The following is a 25,057-nucleotide window of genomic DNA, read 5'->3' on the forward strand; positions in this document are numbered from 1 at the left end:
GAAATTTGCTGTGACCGCTACGCAGTCAGTATCGAGGGGCTCGGAGAGAGCTTTCCGGATTGGGGTCACAATAGCGATTCCGAGATCGTTCTAGAAAGTGCCGATGGTTTCGGCACGCGCTTGCCGTGACCGATACGCAGTCGTCGGGCTAGGGCTCGGAGAGAGCATGCAATAGGGATTTCGTAAACGTTCGAGAAAGCGATGACGGTTTCGTGACGGGCAATAGGCTCCGGACGTTGATGCGCCGACCGCGACGTGCACATAGGCGAGGGACGAAGCTCGCAAAACGGGTGCGATAATGGCAGCACTAAATCACTGGATCCCATCAAAACACCAAAGTTAAGCTTGCTTGGGCCAGAGTAGTACTAGGATGGGTGACCCCCTGGGAAGTCCTCGTGTTGCAGTCCTTTTTGCATCCCGGGATACGAAACATCTCCCGTAGAGCTCCGAGACGATTGTTTTGGGGTTGGAAATTTGCTGTGACCGCTACGCAGTTAGTATCGAGGGGCTCGGAGAGAGCTTTACGGATTGGGGTCGCACTAGCGATTCCGAGATCGTTATAGAAAGTGCCGATGGTTTCGGCACGCGCTTACCGTGACCGATACGCAGTTGTCGAGCTAGGGCTCGGAGAGAGCTTGCAATAGGGATTTCGTGAACGTTCGAGAAAGCGTCGACGGTTTCGTGACGGGCAATAGGCTCCGGACGTTGATGCGCCGACCGCGACGTGCACATAGGCGAGGGACGAAGCACGCGAAACGGGTGCGATAATGCCAGCACTAAATCACCGGATCCCATCAAAACTCCGAAGTTAAGCGTGCTTGGGCCAGAGTAGTACTAGGATGGGTGACCCCCTGGGAAGTCCTCGTGTTGCACTCCTTTTTGCATCGCGGGATACGAAACATCTCCCGTAGAGCTTCGAGATGATTGTTTTGGGGCTGGAAATTTGCTGTGACCGCTACGCGGTCAGTATCGTGGGGCTCGGAGAGAGCTTTCCGGATTGGGGTCACAATAGCGATTCCGAGATCGTTCTAGAAAGTGCCGATGGTTTCGGCACGCTCTTGCCGTGACCGATACGCAGTCGTCGGGCTAGGGCTCAGAGAGAGCTTCCAATAGGGATTTCGTGAACGTTCGAGAAAGCGATGACGGTTTCGTGACGGGCAAAAGGCTCCGGACGTTGATGCGCCGACCGCGACGTGCACATAGGCGAGGGACGAAGCTCGCGATACGGGTGCGATAATGGCAGCACTAAATCACTGGATCCCATCAAAACACCAAATTTAAGCTTGCTTGGGCCAGAGTAGTACTAGGATGGGTGACCCCCTGGGAAGTCCCCGTGTTGCACTCCTTTTTGCATCCCGAGATACGAAACATCTCCCGTAGAGCTCCAAGACGATTGTTTTGGGGCTGGAAATTTGCTGTGACCGCTACGCAATCAGTATCGAGGTGCTCGGAGAGAGCTTTACGGATTGGGGTCGCAATAGCGATTCCGAGATCGTTATAGAAAGTGCCGATGGTTTCGGCACGCGCTTGCCGTGACCGATACGCAGTCGTCGGGCTAGGGCTCGGAGAGAGCTTGCAATAGGGATTTCGTGAACGTTCGAGAAAGCGACGACGTTTTCGTGACGGGCAATAGGCTCCGGACGTTGATGCGCCGACTGCGACGTGCACATAGGCGAGGGACGAAGCTCGCGAAACGGGTGCGATAATGGCAGCACTAAATCACCGGATCCCATCAAAACACCGAAGTTAAGCTTGCTTGGGCCAGAGTAGTACTAGGATGGGTGACCCCCTGGGAAGTCCTCGTGTTGCACTCCTTTTTGCATCCCGGGATACGAAACATCTCCCGTAGAGCTCCGAGACGATTGTTTTGGGGCTGGAAATTTGCTGTGACCGCTACGCAGTCAGTATCGAGGGGCTCGGAGAGAGCTTTCCGGATTGGGGTCGCAATAGCGATTCCGAGATCGTTCTAGAAAGTGCCGATGGTTTCCGCACGCGCTTGCCATGACCGATACGCAGTCGTCGGGCTAGGGCTCGGAGAGAGCTTGCAATAGGGATTTCGTGAACGTTCGAGAAAGCGACGACGGTTTCGTGACGGGCAAGAGGCTCCGGACGTTGACGCGCCGACCGCGACGTGCATATAGGCGAGGGACGAAGCACGGGAAACGGGTGCGATAATGCCAGCACTAAATCACCAGATCCCATCAAAACCCCGAAGTTAAGCGTGCTTGGGCCAGAGTAGTACTACGATGGGTGACCCCCTGGGAAGTCCTCGTGTTGCACTCCTTTTTGCATCCCGGGATATGAAACAGCTCCCGTAGAGCTCCGAGACGATTGTTTTGGGGCTAGAAATTTGCTGTGACCGCAACGCAGTCAGTATCGAGGGGCTCGGAGAGAGCTTTCCGGATTGGGGTCGTAATAGCAATTCTGAGATCGTTCTAGAAAGTGCCGATGGTTTCGGCACGCGCTTGCCGTGACCGATACGCAGTCGTCGGGCTAGGGCTCGGAGAGAGCTTGCAATAGGGATTTCGTGAACGTTCGAGAAAGCGATGACGGTTTCGTGATGGGCAAGAGGCTCCGGACGTTGATGCGCCGACCGCGACGTGCACATAGGCGAGGGACGAAGCACGCGAAACGGGTGCGATAATGCCAGCACTAAATCACTAGATCCCATCAAAACACCGAAGATAAGCGTGTTTGGGCCAGAGTAGTACTACGATAGGTGCCCCCTGGGAAGTCTTCGTGTTGCACTTCTTTTTGCATCCCGGGATACGAAACATCTCCCGTAGAGCTCCGAGACGATTGTTTTGGGGCTGGAAATTTGCTGTGACCGCTACGCTGTCAGTATCGAGGGGCTCAGAGAGCGCTTTACGGATTGGGGTCGCGATAGCGATTCCGAGATCGTTCTAGAAAGTGCCGATGGTTTCGGCACGCGCTTGCCGTGACCGATACGCAGTTATCGGGCTAGGGCTCGGAGAGAGCTTGCAATAGGGATTTCGGGAACGTTCGAGAAAACGACGATGGTTTCGTGACGGGCAAGAGGCTCCGGACGTTGATACGCCGACCGCGACGTGCACATAGGCGTGGGACGAAGCACGCGAAACGGGTGCGATAATGCCAGCACTAAATCACCAGATCCCATCAAAACACCGAAGTTTAGCGTGCTTGGGCCAGAGTAGTACTAGGATGGGTGACCCCCTGGGAAGTCCTCGTGTTGCACTCCATTTTGCATCCCGGGATACGAAACATCTCCCGTAGAGCTCCGAGACGATTGTTTTGGGGCTGGAAATTTGCTGTGACCGCTATGTAGTCAGTATCAAGGGGCTCGGAGAGAGCTTTCCGGATTAGGTTCGCAATAGCGATTCCGAGATCGTTCTAGAAAGTGCCGATGGTTTCGGCACGCGCTTGCCGTGACCGATACGCAGTCGTCGGGCTAGGGCTCGGAGAGAGCTTGCAATAGGGATTTAATGAATGTTCGAGAAAGCGCCGACGGTTTCGTAACGGGAAAGAGGCTCCGGACGTTGATACGCCGACCGCGACGTGCACATAGGCGTGGGACGAAGCACGTGAAACGGGTGAGATACTGCCAGCACTAAATCAACAGATGCCATCAAAACACCGAAGTTAAGCGTGCTTGGGCCAGAGTAGTACTAGGATGGGTGACCCCCTGGGAAGTCCTCGTGTTGCACTCTGTTTTGCATCCCGGGATACGAAACATCTCCCGTAGAGCTCCGAGACGATTGTTTTGGGGCTGGAAATTTGCTGTGACCGCTACGCTGTCAGTATCGAGGGGCTCGGAGAGAGCTTTTCGGATTGGGGTCGCAATAGCGATTCCGAGATCGTTCTAGAAAGTGCCGATGGTTTCGGCACGCGCTTGCCGTGACCGATACGCAGTCGTCGGGCTAGGGCTCAGAGAGAGCTTGCACTAGGGATTTCGTGAACGTTCGAGAAAGCGACGACGGTTTCGTGACGGGCTAGAGGCTCCAGACGTTGATGCACCGACCGCGACGTGCACATAGGCGAGGGACGAAGTTCTCGAAACGGGTGCGATAATGGCAGCACTAAATCACCGGATCCCATCAAAACACCGAAGTTAAGCGTGCTTGGGCCAGAGTAGTACTACGATGGGTGACCCCCTGGGAAGTCCTCGTGTTGCACTCCGTTTTGCATCCTGGGATACGAAACATCTCCCGTAGAGCTCCGAGACGATTGTTTTGGGGCTGGAAATTTGCTGTGACCGCAACGCAGTCAGTATCGAGGGGCTCGGAGAGAGCTTTCCGGATTTGGGTCGCAATAGCGATTCCGAGATCGTTCTAGAAAGTGCCGATGGTTTCGGCACGCGCTTGCCGTGACCGATACGCAGTCGTCGGGCTAGGGCTCGGAGAGAGCTTGCAATAGGGATTTCGTGAATGTTCGAGAAAGCGCCGACGGTTTCGTGATGGGAAAGAGGCTCCGGACGTTGATACGCCGACCGCGACGTGCACATAGGCGAGGGACAAAGCACGCGAAACAGGTGCGATAATGCCAGCACTAAATCACCGGATCCCATCAAAACTCCGAAGTTAAGCGTGCTTGGGCCAGAGTAGTACTTGGATGGGTGACCCCTTGGGAAGTCCTCGTGTTGCACTCCGTTTTGCATCCCGGGATACGAAACATCTCCCGTAGAGCTCCGAGACGATTGTTTTGGGGCTGGAAATTTGCTGTGACCGCTACGCTGTCAGTATCGAGGGGCTCGGAGAGCGCTTTCCGGATTGGGGTCGCAATAGCGATTCCGAGATCGTTCTATAAAGTGCCGATGGTTTCGGCACGCGCTTGCCGTGACCGATACACAGTTGTCGGGCTAGGGCTCGAAGAGAGCTTGCAATAGGGATTTCGTGAACGTTCGAGAAAGCGACGACGGTTTCGTGACGGGCAAGAGGCTCCGGACGTTGATACGCCGACCGCGACGTGCACATAGGCGTGGGACGAAGCACGCGAAACGGGTGCGATAATGCCAGCACTAAATCACTGGATCCCATCAAAACTCTGAAGTTAAGCGTGCTTGGGCCAGAGTAGTACTAGGATGGGTGACCCCCTGGGAAGTCCTCGTGTTGCACTCCGTTTTGCATCCCGGGATACGAAACATCTCCCGTAGAGCTCCGAGACGACTGTTTTGGGGCTGGAAATTTGCTGTGACCGCTATGCAGTCAGTATCGAGGGGCTCGGAGAGAGCTTTCCGGATTGGGGTCCAATAGCGATTCCGAGATCGTTCTAGAAAGTGCCGATGGTTTCGTCACGCGCTTGCCGTGACCGATACGCAGTCGTCGGGCTAGGGCTCGGAGAGAGCTTGCAATAGGGATTTCGTGAATGTTCGAGAAAGCGCCGACGGTTTCGTAATGGGAAAGAGGCTCCGGACGTTGATACGCTGACCACGACGTGCACATAGGCGAGGGACGAAGCACGCGAAACGGGTGCGATAATGCCAGCACTAAATCACCGGATCCCATCAAAACTCCGAAGTTAAGCGTGCTTGGGCCAGATTAGTACTAGGATGGGTGACCCCCTGGGAAGTCCTCGTGTTACACTCCGTTTTGCATCCCGGGATACGAAACATCTCCCGTAGAGCTCCGAGACGATTGTTTTGGGGCTGGAAATTTGCTGTGACCACTACGCTCTCAGTATCGAGGGGCTCGGACAGAGCTTTCCAGATTAGGGTCGCAATAGCGATTCCGAGATCGTTCTAGAAAGTGCCGATGGTTTCGGCACGCGCTTGCCGTGACCGATACGCAGTCGTTGGGCTAGGGCTCGGAGAGAGCTTGCAATAGGGATTTCATGAACGTTCGAGAAAGCGACGACGGTTTCGTGATGGCCAAGAGGCTCCGGACGTTGATGCGCCGCCCGCGACGTGCACATAGGCGAGGGACGAAAACACGAAACAGGTGCGATAATGCTAGCACTAAATCACCAGATCCCATCAAAACACCGAAGTTAAGCATGCTTGGGCCAGAGTAGTACTACGATGGGTGACCCCCTGGGAACTCTTCGTGTTGCACTCCTTTTTTGCATCCCGGGATACGAAACATCTCCCGTAGAGCTCCGAGACGATTGTTTTGGGGCTGGAAATATGCTTTGACCGCAACGCAGTCAGTATCGAGGGGCTCGGAGAGAGCTTTCCGGATTGGGGTCGCAATAGCGATTCCGAGATCGTTCTAGAAAGTGCCGATGGTTTCGGCACGCGCTTGCCGTGACCGATACGCAGTCATCGGGCTAGGGCTCGGAGAGAGCTTGCAATTGGGATTTCGTGAACGTTCGAGAAAGCGACGACGGTTTCGTGACGGGCAAGAGGCTCCGGACGTTGACGCGCCGACCGTGACGTGCACATAGGCGAGGGACGAAGCATGGGAAACGGGTGCGAAAATTCCCACACTAAATCACCAGATCCCATCAAAACCCCGAAGTTAAGCGTGCTTGGGCCAGAGTGGTACTACGATGGCTGACCCCCTGGGAAGTCCTCGTGTTGCACTCCTTTTTGCATCCCGGGATACGAAACAGCTCCCGTAGAGCTCCGAGACGATTGTTTTGGGGCTGGAAATTTGCTGTGACCGCTATGCAATCAGTATCGAGGGGCTCGGAGAGAGCTTTCCGGATTGGGGTCGCAATAGCGATTCTGAGATCGTTCTAGAAAGTGCCGATGGTTTCGGCATGCGCTTGCCGTGACCGATACGCAGTCGTCGGGCTAGGGCTCGGAGAGTGCTAGCAATAGGGATTTCGTGAACGTTCGAGAAAGCGACGACGGTTTCGTGATGGGCAAGAGGCTCCGGACGTTGATGCGCCGACCGCGACGTGCACATAGGCGAGGGACGAAGCACGCGAAACGGGTGCGATAATGCTAGCACTAAATCCCCAGATCCCATCAAAACACCGAAGTTAAGCGTGCTTGGGCCAGAGTAGTACTACGATGGGTGATCCCCTGGGAAGTCTTCGTGTTGCACTCCTTTTTGCATCCCGGGATACGAAACATTCCCCGTAGAGCTCCGAGACGATTGTTTTGGGGCTGGAAATTTGCTGTTACCGCTACGCTGTCAGTATCGAGGGGCTCGGAGAGAGCTTTCCGGATTGGGGTCGCAATAGCGATTCCGAGATCGTTCTAGAAAGTGCCGATGATTTCGGCTCGCGCTTGTCGTGACCGATACGCAGTCGTCGGGCTAGGGTGCTAGAACCCTTGCAGATTCTAAACTTGGGGTTGATCTCTTTAGGGGATCGGCCTCCTTGGAACTCTATAGGGGTTCCTCCCTCCAAGTTGCTGCTCAAAGGCTGCAGAAAAGATTCATCTATTGCTTGAGAAAAGAGGAGGAATACATGGCTATTTATAGGGCTTCTAAACCCTAACTCCTAATAGGACTCCTACTTAAGACTCTTACTTCTAACCAACTCCTAATAGGACTCCTACTCAAGACTCCTATTCCCTTACAACTCCTAGTTCTTCTCTAAGAAAAAACCTCCAACATGAATGTCCCTCTCAATTAGAGTCCTAACAGAATGTCCCTCTCAATTAGGACTCTCCTAGCTAGAGTCCTAACAGAATGTCCCTCTCAATTAGGACTCTCCTAGCTAAAGTCCTAACAGTTTTACATGAATGTCCCTCTCAATTAGGACTCTCCTAGCTAGAGTCCTAACATTTTTACATGAATTTCCCTCTCAATTAGGACTCTCCAAGCTTGAGTAGTACTACATAGGGCTCGGAGAGAGCTTGCAATAGGGATTTCGTGAACGTTCGAGAAAGCGACGACGGTTTCGTGACGGGCAAGAGGCTCCGGACGTAAACGTTTGTAAAATTGCAGAAGACAGTTTGCAGTTATAAATAGAATCAAACTATAAGTGTAAACTGCAAAGAAACTTGTTTGCAAAAGCACAGAGGACAGTTCTGCAGAATCAAAACGTAAACGTAAACTGTAATGTACTAAAACACGACTTTACGTCTGAATGCAGATTCGGAAGAACAGCACTTAGAACTTGTTCGTGAAAGCGCAGAGAGCAGTAGTAGTGGAGGAGGTTTGCAGTAAAGATAAAGTGCTCAAAGATAAACGCAAACCAGAGATTTAGAGTGGTTCGGTCAGTCCTGACCTACTCCACTTTTGGCTTCCTCCACCGACGAGGTTGCCGACGTCAACTAGGGGCCTTCCTTCAATGGGTGAAGGCCAAACTGCCCTTTTACAGTTTCTCTCCTTTTGACAGGCTCAGGAGTCAACCTTTACAGACCTTTCTCTCCTCACTTTACAACTGAAAACTTGAAGAACAGAAGGAGGAGACTTAAAGGCTTTACAATCACTTTTGAGCTCTTAGAATCACAGAAAAGATCAAGATTTCGGTGTAGGTCTGTATCTTTTCAGTGTTGAATGGATGGGGAATTTATAGGCCCCAACCCAATTCAAATTTGGAGCTCAAAACGATCAAATCCCGGAATTCCGGGATCAGGCGGTTGCACCTCTTGACTGGAGAGGTTGCACCGCCTGGCAGAGCTCGAAGACCGAGCTCAGGCGGTGCCACCTCTCTGCCAGGGAGGTTGCACCGCCCAGTCTTGCTCGAAGACTGAGCTCAGGCGGTGCCACCTCTCTGCTAGGGAGGTTGCACCGCCCAGTCTAGCTCGAAGACTGAGCTCAGGCGGTGCCACCTCTCTGCCAGGGAGGTTGCACCGCCCAGTCTAGCTCGAAGACTGAGCTCAGGCGGTGCCACCTCCCGGCTGGGGAGGTTGCACCGCCCAGTCTCGCTGGGAGGCTTAGCCCAGGCGGTGCCACCTCCTGGCCTGGGCGGTTGCACCTCCTGGTGCAATCAGGGTCCGAATGGTTCATTCCATTCGACCCAATTTCAATTTTTCAGGGGCCCAATTGCCCCAAGATTAAGCCAATGGGATCACCTCCCATTTTCCAACTTAATCATCGTGCTAACTACGATTAAATCTAAGACAATTTCTGCAGCTTTGCTTCGGTGCGTCAATCGCTCCTTCCGGCGAGTTTCCGGCGAACTTCCGTCGATCATCCGATGAACCCTCGGTGATGCTCCTGCGGACTTCCGGCAAACTCCTGGACTTTGCGACGATCCACTTGGCAAGTTCCGACGAGCTTCGCTTGGCAAGCTTCTGGACTTCTCGGATCTGTTCTCGCAGAACCTCCGACGACCGTCCGAACTTCCGTCGAACTCTCGAACTCCCAATGTGATCATGAACTTGACTCCGGCGCAACTCCCGCTGCTTGTCTAAGTTTCATCGTAGTTAATCCTGCACACACAAAAACAAAAACTTCGATTGAGACAATTAATCCTAAGCAATTAACCAAGTTGTCCGGCATGTCATTGGTCCCTCGACGCTTCGTCCGATTCTTCGGCGCATTGTCCTTTCCTGCAGCCTATTGCCCAATCGGCCAGTTGACTCCGCAACTCCGATATCCTTGGCACAATACCCGCTCTTCTTGGCCCGATGCCCAAGTCCACGACCCGAAGCCTTCTGTCGATACGTCGACCGATCCACCGGCCCGACGTCCAATCTTCTGACATGTTCCTCCGGCACAACATGATGTTCCTGCTTTAATTGTCTCATCCTGATCGAAGCACCCTGCGTCACTCAAAACGCAGATTAAATCATAAACATATCTCAAGGAGTTTCATCATCAAAATACGAGATTCAACAGTATCAGCACTTTGGATTACCTCCTAAGGATTAAATTGATGTATCTTTTTATTCTGTTCTGTTTGCTTTTAAAAACAAAGTCATGGTTGTCATCGATTGTACGATAACTGATCTTTCCTTTAGATAACTGCTGTCTTAATCTGCATAGATGATGATGTCTTTTGGTTAAACTATTTCTGGCAAATTTGAATGATGAACTTTGATAAATGCTAAACCTTTTTCTATGATCATCAATTAGCTGGCTTGTCTCTTTTTGTTGATGACAAAGGGGGAGAAGTGATGACTTGCACCAGAACGATAGCATGACTAATATGAATTACAAAAACTTATGTGATATGAATGTCCTATATGACTTGCAAATCCTTGAAAATATCACAAGTTTGATATCATGAAATTTATATTGAAAATCTTTATCTTCTGTCGTAGCAAAATTTATATTAAAATTTATATTGTTTAATGAGGATAACGATAAAGTTCTATGATTAGAACTTATCGGGTTATGCTTGAATCCAATGGGATGGAATTCAAGTGTTTTTTATCTTCTCATAATATGGCATATAGATAGGGGGAGTTATGTTTAACTCCGTCATCAATTGATTGTCATCATCAAAAAGGGGGAGATTGTTGAATCTCGGATTTTGATGATATAATCAATTGGTGGGTTAATTGATCTAATCCATATTATTGAGTTAAGTGTGCAGGATTAACTACGATAACCAGAAAACATAAAGCAAGGATACCGGAGTCGAGCTCGATGGACGTTTAAGAGACCGAAGAATCATCGGAGATGCTGCCGGAACCATCCGAGAAGAAATCGGGAACGTGTCGGAAGATCGCCGAAGAAATCGTCGGAGGCTCGCGGAGATCACCGAGAAGGCTCGGCTACTCGTTAAAGTCATCACAAAGATTGGGAGCTTGCAGGGAGTCCGTCGGAAGAAGTTCGTCGGAAAGCTCGCCGGAACAAGACTCGACGTTCGCGGTTGAAATTTTGCTTAGGATGTTTTTGTGTTATGTAGTTCACTTGTAATTAGGATTAGGATTAAGAGATAATCCTATATCCTGGTTATGGGCCAACTGGGCCCAAAGTCAGATTTGGTTTGGGCTAAAATTAAGCCAAACCAATGAATCGGAGAGCCAGGCGGTGGCACCGCCTGGCTGGGCGGTGAAACCGCCCAGCACCCGAGAGCTGGGCGGTGACACCTCCTTGGCTGGGCGGTTGCACCATCCAGCACCCGAGTGCTGGGCGGTGGCACCGCCTGGCTGGGCGGTGGAACCTCCAGCACCGGGAACCCTAAGAGATTTCAAATTTTGAAACCCAAAATTTGAATCCTCTTGAGGCCTATAAATACCCCTCTAATCTCAGCTGAGGTTGCAACTTTTGAGAAGCATTTTGATTGAGAGAAAAGTCTTAGAAAGTCTTAGCAAGTCTTGTTTTCAATTTGCTAGAGAGTTCTCCTCCTTCTTTCGTATTGAAAATTTGTAAGAGGTTGAGCTGCTTGTAAAAGGTTGTAAGAGGGGTGTTTACCCTTCCATTTCAAGAGACTTGCTAGTGGAAGGTGGGAGCCTCATCGAAGAGGGGCCTTGCAAGTGGAGTAGGTCATTTGACCGAACCACTCTAAAAATCGGCGTAATCTCTGGTTTGCTTTTTATTATTGTCATTTACATTACTGCAAATCTTCTTACTGCTTTAGTTTGTATTACTCTTGCTGCGCAACTTTAAGAATACGCCTTCAAGTTAAATTTCTCAAGTTTCGTTCTTAACGTACGAAAGATTTTGATTAAAATCGAAGTTTTAATCCGCTGCACTAATTCACCCCCCTCTTAGTGCCGCTCCGATCCTAACAATACTGCCAGCACTAAATCACCGGATCCCATCAAAACACCGAAGTTAAGCGTGCTTGGGCCAGAGTAGTACTACGATGGGTGACCCCCTGGGAAGTCTTCGTGTTGCACTCCTTTTTGCATCCCGGGATACGAAACATCTCCCGTAGAGCTCCGAGACGAATGTTTTGGGACTGGAAATTTGTTGTGACCGCTATGCAGTCAGTATCGAGGGGCTCGTAGAGAGCTTTCCGGATTGGGGTCGCAATAGCGATTCCGAGATCGTTCTAGAAAGTGCCGATGGTTTCGGCACGCGCTTGCCGTGACCGATACGCAGTCGTCGGGCTAGGGCTCGGAGAGAGCTTGCAATAGGGATTTCGTGAAAGTTCGAGAAAGCGACGACGGTTTCGTGACGGGCAAGAGGCTCCGGACGTTGATATGCCGACCGCGACGTGCACATAGGCGAGGGACGAAGCACGGGAAACGGGTGCGATAATGCCAGCACTAAATCACCAGATCCCATCAAAACACCGAAGTTAAGCGTGCTTGGGCCAGAGTAGCACTACGATGGGTGACCCTCTGGGAAGTCCTCGTGTTGCACTCCTTTTTGCATCCCGGGATACGAAACATCTCCCGTAGAGCTCCGAGACGATTGTTTTGGGGCTGGAAATTTGCTGTGACCGCTACACAGTCAGTATCGAGGGGCTCGGAGAGAGTGTTCCGGATTGGGGTCGCAATAGCGATTCCGAGATCGTTCTAGAAAGTGCCGATGGTTTCGGCACGCGCTTACCGTGACCAATACGTAGTCGTCGGGCTAGGGCTCGGAGAGAGCTTGCAATAGGGATTTCGTGAACGTTCGAGAAAGCGACGACGGTTTCGTGATGGCCAAGAGGCTCCGGACGTTGATGCGCCGACCGCGACGTGCACATAGGCGAGGGACGAAGAACGCAAAACGGGTGCGATAATGCCAGCACTAAATCACCAGATCCCATCAAAACACCGAAGTTAAGCGTGCTTGGGCCAGAGTAGTACTACGATGGGTGACCCCCTGGGAAGTCTTCGTGTTGCACTCCTTTTTTGCATCCCGGGATACGAATCATCTCCCGTAGAGCTCCGAGACGATTATTTTGGGGCTGGAAATTTGCTGTGACAGCTACGCTGTCAGTATCGAGGGGCTCGGAGAGAGCTTTCCGGATTGGGGTCGCAATAGCGATTCCGAGATAGTTCTAGAAAGTGCCGATGGTTTCGGCACGTGCTTCCCGTGATCGATATGCAGTCGTCGGGCTAGGGCTCGGAGAGAGCTTGCAATAGGGATTTCGTGAACGTTCGAGAAAGCGCCGACGGTTTCGTGACCAGCAAGAGGCTCCGGACGTTGATGCGCCGACCGCGACGTGCACATAGGCGAGGGACGAAGCTCGCGAAACAGGTGCGATAATGGCAGCACTAAATCACCGGATCCCATCAAAACACCGAAGTTAAGCGTGCTTGGGCCAGAGTTGTACTACGATGGGTGACCCCCTAGGAAGTCCTCGTGTTGCACTCCTTTTTGCATCCCGGGATACGAAACATCTCCCGTAGAGCTCCGAGACGTTTGTTTTGGGGCTGGAAATTTGCTTTAACCGCTACGCAGTCAGTATCGAGGGGCTCAGAGAGAGCTTTCCGGATTGGGGTCGCAATAGCGATTCCGAGATCGTTCTAGAAAGTGCCGATGGTTTCGGCACGCGCTTGCCGTGACCGATACGCAGTCGTAGGGTTAGGGCTCGGAGAGATCTTGCAATAAGGATTTCGAGAACGTTCGAGAAAGCGCCGACGGTTTCGTGACGGGCAAGAGGCACCGGACGTTGATACGCCGACCACGACGTGCACATAGGCGAGGGACGATGCTCGCGAAACGGGTGCGATAATGCCAGCACTAAATCACCAGATCCCGTCAAAACACCGAAGTTAAGCGTGCTTGGGCTAGAGTAGTACTACGATGGGTGACCCCCTGGGAAGTCCTCGTGTTGCACTCCTTTTTGCATCCCGGTATACGAAACATCTCCCGTAGAGCTCCGAGATGTTTGTTTTGGGGCTGGAAATTTGCTTTGAACGCTACGCAGTCAGTATCGAGGGGCTCAGAGAGAGCTTTCCGGATTGGGGTCGCAATAGCGATTCCGAGATCGTTCTAGAAAGTGCCGATGGTTTCAGCACGCGCTTGCCGTGACCGATACGCAGTCGTCGGGCTAGGGCTCGGAGAGAGCTTGCAATAGGGATTTCGTGAACGTTCGAGAAAGCGACGACGGTTTCGTGACAGGCAAGAGGCTCCGGACGTTGATGCGCCGACCGCGACGTGCACATAGGCGAGGGGCGAAGCACGCGAAACGGGTGTGATAATGCCAGCACTAAATCACCGGATCCCATCAAAACACCGAAGTTAAGCGTGCTTGGGCCAGAGTAGTACCACGATGGGTAACCCCCTGGGAAGTCCTCGTGTTGCACTCCTTTTTGCATCCCGGGATACGAAACATCTCCCGTAGAGCTCCGAGAGAATTGTTTTGGAGCTGGAAATTTGCTGTGACCGCTACGCAGTCAGTATCGAGGGGCTCGGAGAGAGCTTTACGGATTGGGGTCGCAATAGCGATTCCGAGATCGTTCTAGAAAGTGCCGATGGTTTCGGCACGTGCTTGCCGTGATCGATATGCAGTCGTTGGGCTAGTGCTCGGAGAGAGCTTGCAATAGGGATTTCGTGAACGTTCGAGAAAGCGACGACGGTTTCGTGATGGACAAGAGGCTCCGAACGTTGATGCACCGACCGCGACGTGCACATAGGCGTGGGACGAAGCTCGCGAAATGGGTGCGATAATGCCAGCACTAAATCACCGGATACCATTAAAACACCGAAGTTAAGCTTGCTTGGGCCAGAGTAGTACTACGATGGGAGACCCCCTGGGAAGTCCTCGTGTTGCACTCCTTTTTGCATCCCGGGATACGAAACATCTCCCGTAGAGCTTCGGAACGATTGTTTTGGGGCTGGAAATTTGCTGTGACCGCTACGGGGTCAGTATCGAGGGGCTCGGAGAGAGCTTTCCGGATTGGGGTCGCAATAGCAATTCCGAGATCGTTCTAGAAAGTGCCGATGGTTTCGGCACGCGCTTGCCGTGACCGATACGCAGTTGTCGGGCTAGGGCTCGGAGAGAGCTTGCAATAGGGATTTCGTGAACGTTCGAGAAAGCGACGACGGTTTCGTGACGGGCAATAGGCTCCGGACGTTGATGCGCCGACCGCGACTTGCACATAGGCGAGGGACGAAGCACGCGAAACGGGTGCGATAATACCAGCACTAAATCAACGGATCCCATCAAAACTCCGAAGTTAAGCGTGCTTGGGCCAGAGTAGTACTAGGATGGGTGACCCCCTGGGAAGTCCTCGTGTTGCACTCCTTTTTGCATCCCGGGATACGAAACATCTCCCGTAGAGCTTCGAGACGATTGTTTTGGGGCTGGAAATTTGTTGTGACCGCTACGCGGTCAGTATCGAGTGGCTCGGAGAGAGCTTTCCGGATTGGGGTCGCAATAGCGATTCCGAGATCGTTCTAGAAAGTGCTGATGGTTTCGGCACGCGCTTGCCGTGACCGATATGCAGTTGTCGGGCTAGGGCTCGGAGAGAGCTTGCAATAGGGATTTCGTGAACGTTCGAGAAAGCGACGACGGTTTCGTGACGGGCAATAGGCTCCGGACGTTGATGCGCCGACCGCGACGTGCACATCGGCGAGGGACGAAGCTCGTGAAACAGGTGCGATAATGGCAGCACTAAATCACCGGATCCCATGAAAACACCGAAGTTAAGCTTGCTTGGGCCAGAGTAGTACTAGGATGGGAGACCCCCTGGGAAGTCCTCGTGTTGCACTCCTTTTTGCATCCCGGGATACGAAACATCTCCCGTAGAGCTCCGAGACGATTGTTTTGGTGCTGGAAATTTGCTGTGACCACTACGCAGTCAGTATCGAGGGGCTCGGAGAGAGCTTTACGGATTGGGGTCGCAATAGCGATTCCGAGATCGTTCTAGAAAGTGCCGATGGTTTCGGCACGCGCTTGCCGTGACCGATACGCAGTTGTCGGGCTAGGGCTCGGAGAGAGCTTGCAATAGGGATTTCGTGAACGTTCGAGAAAGCGATGACGGTTTCGTGACGGGCAAAAGGCTCCGGACGTTGATGCGCCGACCGCGACGTGCACATAGGCGAGGGACGAAGCTCGCGATACGGGTGCGATAATGGCAGCAATAAATCACTGGATCCCATCAAAACACCAAATTTAAGCTTGCTTGGGCCAGAGTAGTACTAGGATGGGTGACCCCCTGGGAAGTCCCCGTGTTGCACTCCTTTTTGCATCCCGAGATACGAAACATCTCCTGTAGAGCTCCGAGACGATTGTTTTGGGGCTGGAAATTTGCTGCGACCGCTACGCAGTCAGTATCGAGGGGCTCGGAGAGAGCTTTACGGATTGGGGTCGCAATAGCGATTCCGAGATCGTTATAGAAAGTGCCGATGGTTTCGGCACGCGCTTGCCGTGACCGATACGCAGTCGTCGGGCTAGGGCTCGGAGAGAGCTTGCAATAGGGATTTCGTGAACGTTCGAGAAAGCGACGACGTTTTCGTGACGGGCAATAGGCTCCGGACATTGATGCGCCGACTGCGACGTGCACATAGGCGAGGGACGAAGCTCGCGAAACGGGTGCGATAATGGCAGCACTAAATCACCGGATCCCATCAAAACACCGAAGTTAAGCTTGCTTGGGCCAGAGTAGTACTAGGATGGGTGACCCCCTGGGAAGTCCTCGTGTTGCACTCCTTTTTGCATCCCGGGATACGAAACATCTCCCGTAGAGCTCCGAGACGATTGTTTTGGGGCTGGAAATTTGCTGTGACCGCTACGCAGTCAGTATCGAGGGGCTCGGAGAGAGCTTTCCGGATTGGGGTCGCAATAGCGATTCCGAGATCGTTCTAGAAAGTGCCGATGGTTTCCGCACGCGCTTGCCATGACCGATACGCAGTCGTCGGGCTAGGGCTCGGAGAGAGCTTGCAATAGGGATTTCGTGAACGTTCGAGAAAGCGACGACGGTTTCGTGACGGGCAAGAGGCTCCGGACGTTGACGCGCCGACCGCGACGTGCATATAGGCGAGGGACGAAGCACGGGGAACGGGTGCGATAATGCCAGCACTAAATCACCAGATCCCATCAAAACCCCGAAGTTAAGCGTGCTTGGGCCAGAGTAGTACTACGATGGGTGACCCCCTGGGAAGTTCTCGTGTTGCACTCCTTTTTGCATCCCGGGATATGAAACAGCTCCCGTAGAGCTCCGAGACGATTGTTTTGGGGCTGGAAATTTGCTGTGACCGCAACGCAGTCAGTATCGAGGGGCTCGGAGAGAGCTTTCCGGATTGGGGTCGTAATAGCAATTCTGAGATCGTTCTAGAAAGTGCCGATGGTTTCGGCACGCGCTTGCCATGACCGATACGCAGTCGTCGGGCTAGGGCTCGGAGAGAGCTTGCATTAGGGATTTCGTGAACGTTCGAGAAAGCGACGACGGTTTCGTGATGGGCAAGAGGCTCCGGACGTTGATGCGCCGACCGCGACGTGCACATAGGCGAGGGACGAAGCACGCGAAACGGGTGCGATAATGCCAGCACTAAATCACTAGATCCCATCAAAACACCGAAGATAAGCGTGCTTGGGCCAGAGTAGTACTACGATAGGTGCCCCCTGGGAAGTCTTCGTGATGCACTTCTTTTTGCATCCCGGGATACGAAACATCTCCCGTAGAGCTCCGAGACGATTGTTTTGGGGCTGGAAATTTGCTGTGACCGCTACGCTGTCAGTATCGAGGGGCTCAGAGAGCGCTTTACGGATTGGGGTCGCGATAGCGATTCCGAGATCGTTCTAGAAAGTGCCGATGGTTTCGGCACGCGCTTGCCGTGACCGATACGCAGTTATCGGGCTAGGGCTCGGAGAGAGCTTGCAATAGGGATTTCGTGAACGTTCGAGAAAGCGACGATGGTTTCGTGACGGGCAAGAGGCTCCGGACGTTGATACGCCGACCGCGACGTGCACATATGCGTGGGACGAAGCACGCGAAACGGGTGCGATAATGCCAGCACTAAATCACCAGATCCCATCAAAACACCGAAGTTTAGCGTGCTTGGGCCAGAGTAGTACTAGGATGGGTGACCCCCTGGGAAGTCCTCGTGTTGCACTCCGTTTTGCATCCCGGGATACGAAACATCTCCCGTAGAGCTCCGAGACGATTGTTTTGGGGCTGGAAATTTGCTGTGACCGCTATGTAGTCAGTATCGAGGGGCTCGGAGAGAGCTTTCCGGATTAGGGTCGCAATAGCGATTCCGAGATCGTTCTAGAAAGTGCCGATGGTTTCGGCACGCGCTTGCCGTGACCGATACGCAGTCGTCGGGCTAGGGCTCGGAGAGAGCTTGCAATAGGGATTTAATGAATGTTCGAGAAAGCGCCGACGGTTTCGTAACGGGAAAGAGGCTCCGGACGTTGATACGCCGACCGCGACGTGCACATAGGCGTGGGACGAAGCACGCGAAACGGGTGAGATAATGCCAGCACTAAATCACCAGATGCCATCAAAACACCGAAGTTAAGCGTGCTTGGGCCAGAGTAGTACTAGGATGGGTGACCCCCTGGGAAGTCCTCGTGTTGCACTCTGTTTTGCATCCCGGGATACGAAACATCTCCCGTAGAGCTCCGAGACGATTGTTTTGGGGCTGGAAATTTCTGTGACCGCTACGCTGTCAGTATCGAGGGGCTCGGAGAGAGCTTTCCGGATTGGGGTCGCAATAGCGATTCCGAGATCGTTCTAGAAAGTGCCGATGGTTTCGGCACGCGCTTGCCGTGACCGATACGCAGTCGTCGGGCTAGGGCTCAGAGAGAGCTTGCACTAGGGATTTCGTGAACGTTCGAGAAAGCGACGACGGTTTCGTGACGGGCTAGAGGCTCCAGACGTTGATGCACCGACCGCGACGTGCACATAGGCGAGGGACGAAGTTCTCGAAACGGGTGCGATAATGGCAGCACTAAATCACCGGATCCCATCAAAACACCGAAGTTAAGCGTGCTTGGGCCAGAGTAGTACTACGATGGGTGACCCCCTGGGAAGTCCTCGTGTTGCACTCCGTTTTGCATCCCGGGATACGAAACATCTCCCGTAGAGATCCGAGACGATTGTTTTGGGGCTGGAAATTTGCTGTGACCGCTACGCAGTCAGTATCGAGGGGCTCGGAGAGAACTTTCCGGATTTGGGTCGCAATAGCGATTCCGAGATCGTTCTAGAAAGTGCCGATGGTTTCGGCACGCGCTTGCCGTGACCGATACGCAGTCGTCGGGCTAGGGCTCGGATTGAGCATGCAATAGGGATTTCGTGAATGTTCGAGAAAACGCCGACGGTTTCGTGACGGGAAAGAGGCTCCGGACGTTGATACGCCGACCGCGACGTGCACATAGGCGAGGGACGAAGCACGCGAAACGGGTGCGATAATGCCAGCACTAAATCACCGGATCCCATCAAAACTCCGAAGTTAAGCGTGCTTGGGCCAGAGTAGTACTTGGATGGGTGACCCCTTGGGAAGTCCTCGTGTTGCACTCCGTTTTGCATCCCAGGATACGAAACATCTCCCGTAGAGCTCCGAGACGATTGTTTTGGGGCTGGAAATTTGCTGTGACCGCTACGCTGTCAGTATCGAGGGGCTCGGAGAGCACTTTCCGGATTGGGGTCGCAATAGCGATTCCGAGATCGTTCTATAAAGTGTCGATGGTTTCGGCACGCGCTTGCCGTGACCGATACACAGTTGTCGGGCTAGGGCTCGGAGAGAGCTTGCAATAGGGATTTCGTGAACGTTCGAGAAAGCGACGACGGTTTCGTGACGGGCAAGAGGCTCCGGACGTTGATACGCCGACCGCGACGTGCACATAGGCGTGGGACGAAGCACGCGAAACGGGTGCGATAATGCCAGCACTAAATCACCGGATCCCATCAAAACTCCGAAGTTAAGCGTGCTTGGGCCAGAGTAGTACTAGGATGGGTGACCCCCTGGGAAGTCCTCGTGTTGCACTCCGTTTTGAATCCCGGGATACGAAACATCTCCCGTAGAGCTCCGAGACGATTGTTTTGGGGCTGGAAATTTGCTGTGACCACTATGCAGTCAGTATCGAGGGGCTCGGAGAGAGCTTTCCGGATTGGGGTCCAATAGCGATTCCGAGATCGTTCTAGAAAGTGCCGATGGTTTCGTCACGCGCTTGCCGTGACCGATACGCAGTCGTCGGGCTAGGGCTCGGAGAGAGCTTGCAATAGGGATTTCGTGAACGTTCGAGAAAGCGATGACGGTTTCGTGATGGGCAAGAGGCTCCGGAAGTTGATACGCCGACCGCAACGTGCACATAGGTGACGGACGAAGCACGCGAAACGGGTGCGATAATGCCAGCACTAAATCACCGGATCCCATCAAAACACCGAAGTTAAGCATGCTTGGGCCAGAGTAGTACTACGATGGGTGACCCCCAGGGAAGTCCGCGTGTTGCACTCCTTTTTGCATCCCGGGATACGAAACATCTCTCGTAGTGCTCCGAGACGATTGTTTTGGGGCTGGAAATTTGCTGTGACCGCTACGCAGTCAGTATCGAGGGGCTCGGAGAGAGCTTTCCGGATTGGGGTCGCAATAGTGATTCCGAGATCGTTCTAGAAAGTGCTGATGGTTTCGGCACGTGCTTGCCGTGATCGATACGCAGTCGTCGGGCTAGGGCTCGGAGAGAGCTTGCAATAGGGATTTCGTGAACGTTCGAGAAAGCGCCGACGGTTTCGTGACGGGCAAGAGGCTCCGGACGTTGATGCGCCGACCGCGACGTGCACATAGGCGAGGGACGAAGCTCTCGAAACGGGTGCGATAATGGCAGCACTAAATCACCGGATCCCATCAAAACACCGCAGTTAAGCGTGCTTGGGCCAGAGTAGTACTACGATGGGTGACCCCCTGGGAAGTCCTCGTGTTGCACTCCTTTTTGCATCCCGGGATACGAAACATCTCCCATAGAGCTCCAAGACGTTTGTTTTGGGGCTGGAAATTTGCTTTGACCGTTACGCAGTCAGTATCGAGGGGCTCAGAGCGAGCTATCCGGATTGGGGTCGCAATAGCGATTCCGAGATCGTTCTAGAAAGTGCCGATGATTTCGGCACGCGCTTGCAGTGACCAATACGCAGTCGTCAGGCTAGGGCTCGGAGAGAGCTTGCAATAGGGATTTCATGAACGTTCGTGAAAGCGACGTCAGTTTCGTGACGGGCAAGAGGCTCCGGACGTTGACGCGCCGACCGCGACGTGCACATAGGCGAGGGACGAAGCACGCGAAACGGGTGCGATAATGCCAGCACTAAATTACTAGATCCCATCAAAACACCGAAGTTAAGCGTGCTTGGGCCAGAGTAGTACTACGATGGGTGACCCCCTGGGAAGTCCTCGTGTTGCAGTCCTTTTTGCATCCCGGGATACGAAACATCTCCAGTAGAGCTCCGAGACATTTGTTTTGGGGCTGGAAATTTGCTTTGACCACTACGCAGTCAGTATCGAGGGGCTCCGAGAGAGCTTTCCGGATTGGGGTCGCAATAGCGATTCCGAGATTGTTCTAGAAAGTGCCGATGGTTTCGGCACGCGCTTGCCGTGACCGATACGCAGTCGCCGGGCTAGGGCTCGGAGAGAGCTTGCAATAGGGATTTCGTGAACGTTCGAGAAAGCGACGACGGTTTCTTGATGGGCAAGAGGCTCCGGACGTTGATGCGCCGACCGCGACGTGCACATAGGCGAGGGACGAAGCACGCGAAACTGGTGCGATAATGCCAGCACTAAATCACCGGATCCCATCAAAACACCGAAGTTAAGCGTGCTTGGGCCAGAGTAGTACTACGATGGGTGACCCCCTGGGAAGTCTTCGTGTTGCACTCCTTTTTGCATCCCGGGATACGAAACATCTCCCGTAGATCTCCGAGACGAATGTTTTGGGACTGGAAATTTGCTGTGACCGCTATGCAATCAGTATCGAGGGGCTCGTAGAGAGCTTTCCGGATTGGGGTCGCAATAGCGATTCCGAGATCGTTCTAGAAAGTGCCGATGGTTTCGGCACGCGCTTCCCGTGACCGATAAGCAGTCGCCGGGCTAGGGCTCGGAGAGAGCTTGCAATAGGGATTTCGTGAACGTTCGAGAAAGCGACGACGGTTTCGTGACGGGCAAGAGGCTCCCGACGTTGATATGCCGACCGCGACGTGCACATAGGCGAGGGACGAAGCACGCGAAACGGGTGCGATAATGCCAGCACTAAATCACCGGATCCCATCAAAACACCGAAGTTAAGCGTGCTTGGGCCAGAGTAGTACTACGATGGGTGACCCCCTGGGAAGTCTTCGTGTTGCACTCCTTTTTGCATCCCGGGATACGAAACATCTCCCGTAGAGCTCCGAGACGATTGTTTTGGGGCTGGAAATTTGCTGTGACCGCTACGCTCTCAGTATCGAGGGGCTCGGACAGAGCTTTCCAGATTAGGGTCGCAATAGCGATTCCGAGATCGTTCTAGAAAGTGCCGATGTTTTCGGCACGCGCTTGCCGTGACCGATACGCAGTCGTCGGGCTAGGGCTCGGAGAGAGCTTGCAATAGGGATTTCGTGAACGTTCGAGAAAGCGACGACGGTTTCGTGATGGCCAAGAGGCTCCGGACGTTGATGCGCCGCCCGCGACGTGCACATAGGCGAGGGACGAAAACACGAAACAGGTGCGATAATGCTAGCACTAAATCACCAGATCCCATCAAAACACCGAAGTTAAGCGTGCTTGGGCCAGAGTAGTACTACGATGGGTGACCCCCTGGGAACTCTTCGTGTTGCACTCCTTTTTTGCATCCCGAGATACGAAACATCTCCCGTAGAGCTCCGAGACGATTGTTTTGGGGCTGGAAATATGCTTTGACCGCAACGCAGTCAGTATCGAGGGGCTCGGAGAGAGCTTTCCGGATTGGGGTCGCAATAGCGATTCCGAGATCGTTCTAGAAAGTGCCGATGGTTTCGGCACGCGCTTGCCGTGACCGATACGCAGTCATCGGGCTAGGGCTCGGAGAGAGCTTGCAATTGGGATTTCGTGAACGTTCGAGAAAGCGACGACGGTTTCGTGACGGGCAAGAGGCTCCGGACGTTGACGCGCCGACCGTGACGTGCACATAGGCGAGGGACGAAGCATGGGAAACGGGTGCGATAATGCCAACACTAAATCACCAGATCCCATCAAAACCCCGAAGTTAAGCGTGCTTGGGCCAGAGTAGTACTACGATGGGTGACCCCCTGGGAAGTCCTCGTGTTGCACTCCTTTTTGCATCCCGGGATACGAAACAGCTCCCGTAGAGCTCCGAGACGATTGTTTTGGGGCTGGAAATTTGCTGTGACCGCTATGCAATCAGTATCGAGGGGCTCGGAGAGAGCTTTCCGGATTGGGGTCGCAATAGCGATTCTGAGATCGTTCTAGAAAGTGCCGATGGTTTCGGCATGCGCTTGCCGTGACCGATACGCAGTCGTCGGGCTAGGGCTCGGAGAGAGCTAGCAATAGGGATTTCGTGAACGTTCGAGAAAGCGACGACGGTTTCGTGATGGGCAAGAGGCTCCGGACGTTGATGCGCCGACCGCGACGTGCACATAGGCGAGGGACGAAGCACGCGAAACGGGTGCGATAATGCTAGCACTAAATCCCCAGATCCCATCAAAACACCGAAGTTAAGCGTGCTTGGGCCAGAGTAGTACTACGATGGGTGATCCCCTGGGAAGTCTTCGTGTTGCACTCCTTTTTGCATCCCGGGATACGAAACATTCCCCGTAGAGCTCCGAGACGATTGTTTTGGGGCTGGAAATTTGCTGTTACCGCTACGCTGTCAGTATCGAGGGGCTCGGAGAGAGCTTTCCGGATTGGGGTCGCAATAGCGATTCCGAGATCGTTCTAGAAAGTGCCGATGATTTCGGCTCGCGCTTGTCGTGACCGATACGCAGTCGTTGGGCTAGGGTGCTAGAACCCTTGCAGATTCTAAACTTGGGGTTGATCTCTTTAGGGGATCGGCCTCCTTGGAACTCTATAGGGGTTTCTCCCTCCAAGTTGCTGCTCAAAGGCTGCAGAAAAGATTCATCTATTGCTTGAGAAAAGAGGAGGAATACATGGCTATTTATAGGGCTTCTAAACCCTAACTCCTAATAGGACTCCTACTTAAGACTCTTACTTCTAACCAACTCCTAATTGGACTCCTACTCAAGACTCCTATTCCCTTACAACTCCTAGTTCTTCTCTAAGAAAAAACCTCCTACATGAATGTCCCTCTCAATTAGAGTCCTAACAGAATGTCCCTCTCAATTAGGACTCTCCTAGCTAGAGTCCTAACAGAATGTCCCTCTCAATTAGGACTCTCCTAGCTAAAGTCCTAACAATTTTACATGAATGTCCCTCTCAATTAGGACTCTCCTAGCTAGAGTCCTAACATTTTTACATGAATGTCCCTATCAATTAGGACTCTCCAAGCTTGAGTCCTAACATAGGGCTTGGAGAGAGCTTGCAATAGGGATTTCGTGAACGTTCGAGAAAGCGACGACGGTTTCGTGACGGGCAAGAGGCTCCGGACGTTGATATGCCGATCGCGACGTGCACATAGGCGAGGGACGAAGCACGGGAAACGGGTGCGACAATGCCAGCACTAAATCACCAGATCCCATCAAAACACCGAAGTTAAGCGTGCTTGGGCCAGAGTAGTACTACGATGGGTGACCCCCTGGGAAGTCCTCGTGTTGCACTCCTTTTTGCATCCCGGGATACGAAACATCTCCCGTAGAGCTCCGAGACGATTGTTTTGGGGCAGGAAATTTGCTGTGACCGCTACACAGTCAGTATCGAGGGGCTCGGAGAGAGCGTTCCGGATTGGGGTCGCAATAGCGATTCCGAGATCGTTCTAGAAAGTGCCGATGGTTTCGGCACGCGCTTGCCGTGACCGATACGCAGTCGTCGGGCTAGGGCTCGGAGAGAGCTTGCAATAGGGATTTCGTGAACGTTCCAGAAAGCGACGACGATTTCGTGATGGCCAAGAGGCTCCGGACGTTGATGCGCCGACCGCGACGTGCACATAGGCGAGGGACGAAGAAAGCGAAACGGGTGCGATAATGCCAGCACTAAATCACCAGATCCCATCAAAACACCGAAGTTAAGCGTACTTGGGCCAGAGTAGTACTACGATGGGTGACCCCCTGGGAAGTCTTCGTGTTGCACTCCTTTTTTGCATCCCGGGATACGAAACATCTCCCATAGAGCTCCGAGACGATTGTTTTGGGGCTGGAAATTTGCTGTGACCGCTACGCAGTCAGTATCGAGGGGCTCGGAGAGAGCTTTCCGGATTGGGGTCGCAATAGCGATTCCGAGATCGTTCTAGAAAGTGCCAATGGTTTCGGCACGCGCTTGCCGTGACCGATACGCAGTCGTCGGGCTAGGGCTCGGAGAGAGCTTGCAATAGGGATTTCGTGAATGTTCGA

The 25,057-nt window shown here is 53.1% G+C and overlaps 16 non-coding genes and 27 pseudogenes across 16 annotated transcripts; all 43 read left to right on the forward strand.

Annotated features, from left to right (window-relative positions):
- Positions 1-288: 288 nt before the first annotated feature.
- Positions 289-407, forward strand: LOC135603594 (5S ribosomal RNA; annotated as a pseudogene).
- A 350-nt stretch (positions 408-757) lies between these two features.
- On the forward strand, positions 758-876 carry LOC135600393 (5S ribosomal RNA). The gene has a single exon (XR_010482716.1). It is a non-coding gene; the product is annotated as a 5S ribosomal RNA (ribosomal RNA).
- Positions 877-1,226: 350 nt separating this feature from the next.
- LOC135604102 (5S ribosomal RNA) lies at positions 1,227-1,345 on the forward strand (annotated as a pseudogene).
- A 350-nt stretch (positions 1,346-1,695) lies between these two features.
- LOC135602436 (5S ribosomal RNA) lies at positions 1,696-1,814 on the forward strand (annotated as a pseudogene).
- Positions 1,815-2,164: 350 nt separating this feature from the next.
- LOC135600701 (5S ribosomal RNA) lies at positions 2,165-2,283 on the forward strand. Its single transcript, XR_010483017.1, has one exon. It is a non-coding gene; the product is annotated as a 5S ribosomal RNA (ribosomal RNA).
- Positions 2,284-2,633: 350 nt separating this feature from the next.
- On the forward strand, positions 2,634-2,751 carry LOC135604680 (5S ribosomal RNA; annotated as a pseudogene).
- Positions 2,752-3,101: 350 nt separating this feature from the next.
- Positions 3,102-3,220, forward strand: LOC135601982 (5S ribosomal RNA; annotated as a pseudogene).
- A 350-nt stretch (positions 3,221-3,570) lies between these two features.
- On the forward strand, positions 3,571-3,689 carry LOC135604329 (5S ribosomal RNA; annotated as a pseudogene).
- A 350-nt stretch (positions 3,690-4,039) lies between these two features.
- On the forward strand, positions 4,040-4,158 carry LOC135601499 (5S ribosomal RNA). The gene has a single exon (XR_010483791.1). It is a non-coding gene; the product is annotated as a 5S ribosomal RNA (ribosomal RNA).
- A 350-nt stretch (positions 4,159-4,508) lies between these two features.
- On the forward strand, positions 4,509-4,627 carry LOC135599661 (5S ribosomal RNA). Its single transcript, XR_010482008.1, has one exon. It is a non-coding gene; the product is annotated as a 5S ribosomal RNA (ribosomal RNA).
- Positions 4,628-4,977: 350 nt separating this feature from the next.
- Positions 4,978-5,096, forward strand: LOC135599779 (5S ribosomal RNA). Its single transcript, XR_010482122.1, has one exon. It is a non-coding gene; the product is annotated as a 5S ribosomal RNA (ribosomal RNA).
- A 349-nt stretch (positions 5,097-5,445) lies between these two features.
- Positions 5,446-5,564, forward strand: LOC135599737 (5S ribosomal RNA). Its single transcript, XR_010482080.1, has one exon. It is a non-coding gene; the product is annotated as a 5S ribosomal RNA (ribosomal RNA).
- Positions 5,565-5,913: 349 nt separating this feature from the next.
- LOC135604031 (5S ribosomal RNA) lies at positions 5,914-6,032 on the forward strand (annotated as a pseudogene).
- A 351-nt stretch (positions 6,033-6,383) lies between these two features.
- On the forward strand, positions 6,384-6,502 carry LOC135604443 (5S ribosomal RNA; annotated as a pseudogene).
- A 350-nt stretch (positions 6,503-6,852) lies between these two features.
- LOC135603849 (5S ribosomal RNA) lies at positions 6,853-6,971 on the forward strand (annotated as a pseudogene).
- A 4,524-nt stretch (positions 6,972-11,495) lies between these two features.
- LOC135604668 (5S ribosomal RNA) lies at positions 11,496-11,614 on the forward strand (annotated as a pseudogene).
- Positions 11,615-11,964: 350 nt separating this feature from the next.
- On the forward strand, positions 11,965-12,083 carry LOC135602777 (5S ribosomal RNA; annotated as a pseudogene).
- Positions 12,084-12,433: 350 nt separating this feature from the next.
- LOC135601679 (5S ribosomal RNA) lies at positions 12,434-12,552 on the forward strand (annotated as a pseudogene).
- A 351-nt stretch (positions 12,553-12,903) lies between these two features.
- Positions 12,904-13,022, forward strand: LOC135603498 (5S ribosomal RNA; annotated as a pseudogene).
- Positions 13,023-13,372: 350 nt separating this feature from the next.
- Positions 13,373-13,491, forward strand: LOC135600987 (5S ribosomal RNA). Its single transcript, XR_010483294.1, has one exon. It is a non-coding gene; the product is annotated as a 5S ribosomal RNA (ribosomal RNA).
- A 350-nt stretch (positions 13,492-13,841) lies between these two features.
- LOC135601107 (5S ribosomal RNA) lies at positions 13,842-13,960 on the forward strand. Its single transcript, XR_010483411.1, has one exon. It is a non-coding gene; the product is annotated as a 5S ribosomal RNA (ribosomal RNA).
- Positions 13,961-14,310: 350 nt separating this feature from the next.
- LOC135602547 (5S ribosomal RNA) lies at positions 14,311-14,429 on the forward strand (annotated as a pseudogene).
- Positions 14,430-14,779: 350 nt separating this feature from the next.
- Positions 14,780-14,898, forward strand: LOC135601998 (5S ribosomal RNA). The gene has a single exon (XR_010483940.1). It is a non-coding gene; the product is annotated as a 5S ribosomal RNA (ribosomal RNA).
- Positions 14,899-15,248: 350 nt separating this feature from the next.
- LOC135603928 (5S ribosomal RNA) lies at positions 15,249-15,367 on the forward strand (annotated as a pseudogene).
- A 350-nt stretch (positions 15,368-15,717) lies between these two features.
- Positions 15,718-15,836, forward strand: LOC135603413 (5S ribosomal RNA; annotated as a pseudogene).
- A 350-nt stretch (positions 15,837-16,186) lies between these two features.
- LOC135602438 (5S ribosomal RNA) lies at positions 16,187-16,305 on the forward strand (annotated as a pseudogene).
- Positions 16,306-16,655: 350 nt separating this feature from the next.
- On the forward strand, positions 16,656-16,774 carry LOC135600563 (5S ribosomal RNA). The gene has a single exon (XR_010482882.1). It is a non-coding gene; the product is annotated as a 5S ribosomal RNA (ribosomal RNA).
- Positions 16,775-17,124: 350 nt separating this feature from the next.
- LOC135599275 (5S ribosomal RNA) lies at positions 17,125-17,242 on the forward strand (annotated as a pseudogene).
- A 350-nt stretch (positions 17,243-17,592) lies between these two features.
- On the forward strand, positions 17,593-17,711 carry LOC135601983 (5S ribosomal RNA; annotated as a pseudogene).
- A 350-nt stretch (positions 17,712-18,061) lies between these two features.
- On the forward strand, positions 18,062-18,180 carry LOC135602894 (5S ribosomal RNA; annotated as a pseudogene).
- A 349-nt stretch (positions 18,181-18,529) lies between these two features.
- Positions 18,530-18,648, forward strand: LOC135601500 (5S ribosomal RNA). Its single transcript, XR_010483792.1, has one exon. It is a non-coding gene; the product is annotated as a 5S ribosomal RNA (ribosomal RNA).
- Positions 18,649-18,998: 350 nt separating this feature from the next.
- Positions 18,999-19,117, forward strand: LOC135601793 (5S ribosomal RNA). Its single transcript, XR_010483920.1, has one exon. It is a non-coding gene; the product is annotated as a 5S ribosomal RNA (ribosomal RNA).
- Positions 19,118-19,467: 350 nt separating this feature from the next.
- On the forward strand, positions 19,468-19,586 carry LOC135600405 (5S ribosomal RNA). The gene has a single exon (XR_010482727.1). It is a non-coding gene; the product is annotated as a 5S ribosomal RNA (ribosomal RNA).
- A 349-nt stretch (positions 19,587-19,935) lies between these two features.
- On the forward strand, positions 19,936-20,054 carry LOC135601946 (5S ribosomal RNA; annotated as a pseudogene).
- Positions 20,055-20,404: 350 nt separating this feature from the next.
- LOC135601940 (5S ribosomal RNA) lies at positions 20,405-20,523 on the forward strand (annotated as a pseudogene).
- A 350-nt stretch (positions 20,524-20,873) lies between these two features.
- On the forward strand, positions 20,874-20,992 carry LOC135602963 (5S ribosomal RNA; annotated as a pseudogene).
- Positions 20,993-21,342: 350 nt separating this feature from the next.
- LOC135601576 (5S ribosomal RNA) lies at positions 21,343-21,461 on the forward strand. The gene has a single exon (XR_010483866.1). It is a non-coding gene; the product is annotated as a 5S ribosomal RNA (ribosomal RNA).
- Positions 21,462-21,811: 350 nt separating this feature from the next.
- Positions 21,812-21,930, forward strand: LOC135600799 (5S ribosomal RNA). The gene has a single exon (XR_010483113.1). It is a non-coding gene; the product is annotated as a 5S ribosomal RNA (ribosomal RNA).
- Positions 21,931-22,279: 349 nt separating this feature from the next.
- LOC135603302 (5S ribosomal RNA) lies at positions 22,280-22,398 on the forward strand (annotated as a pseudogene).
- A 351-nt stretch (positions 22,399-22,749) lies between these two features.
- On the forward strand, positions 22,750-22,868 carry LOC135602035 (5S ribosomal RNA; annotated as a pseudogene).
- Positions 22,869-23,218: 350 nt separating this feature from the next.
- On the forward strand, positions 23,219-23,337 carry LOC135603850 (5S ribosomal RNA; annotated as a pseudogene).
- Positions 23,338-24,212: 875 nt separating this feature from the next.
- Positions 24,213-24,331, forward strand: LOC135600593 (5S ribosomal RNA). Its single transcript, XR_010482911.1, has one exon. It is a non-coding gene; the product is annotated as a 5S ribosomal RNA (ribosomal RNA).
- Positions 24,332-24,681: 350 nt separating this feature from the next.
- On the forward strand, positions 24,682-24,800 carry LOC135602670 (5S ribosomal RNA; annotated as a pseudogene).
- The last annotated feature ends 257 nt before the right edge of the window (positions 24,801-25,057 follow it).

The sequence above is a fragment of the Musa acuminata genome, chromosome BXJ2-1 (genome assembly GCF_036884655.1).
Source record: "Musa acuminata AAA Group cultivar baxijiao chromosome BXJ2-1, Cavendish_Baxijiao_AAA, whole genome shotgun sequence".
Taxonomy (NCBI): Eukaryota; Viridiplantae; Streptophyta; class Magnoliopsida; order Zingiberales; family Musaceae; genus Musa; species Musa acuminata.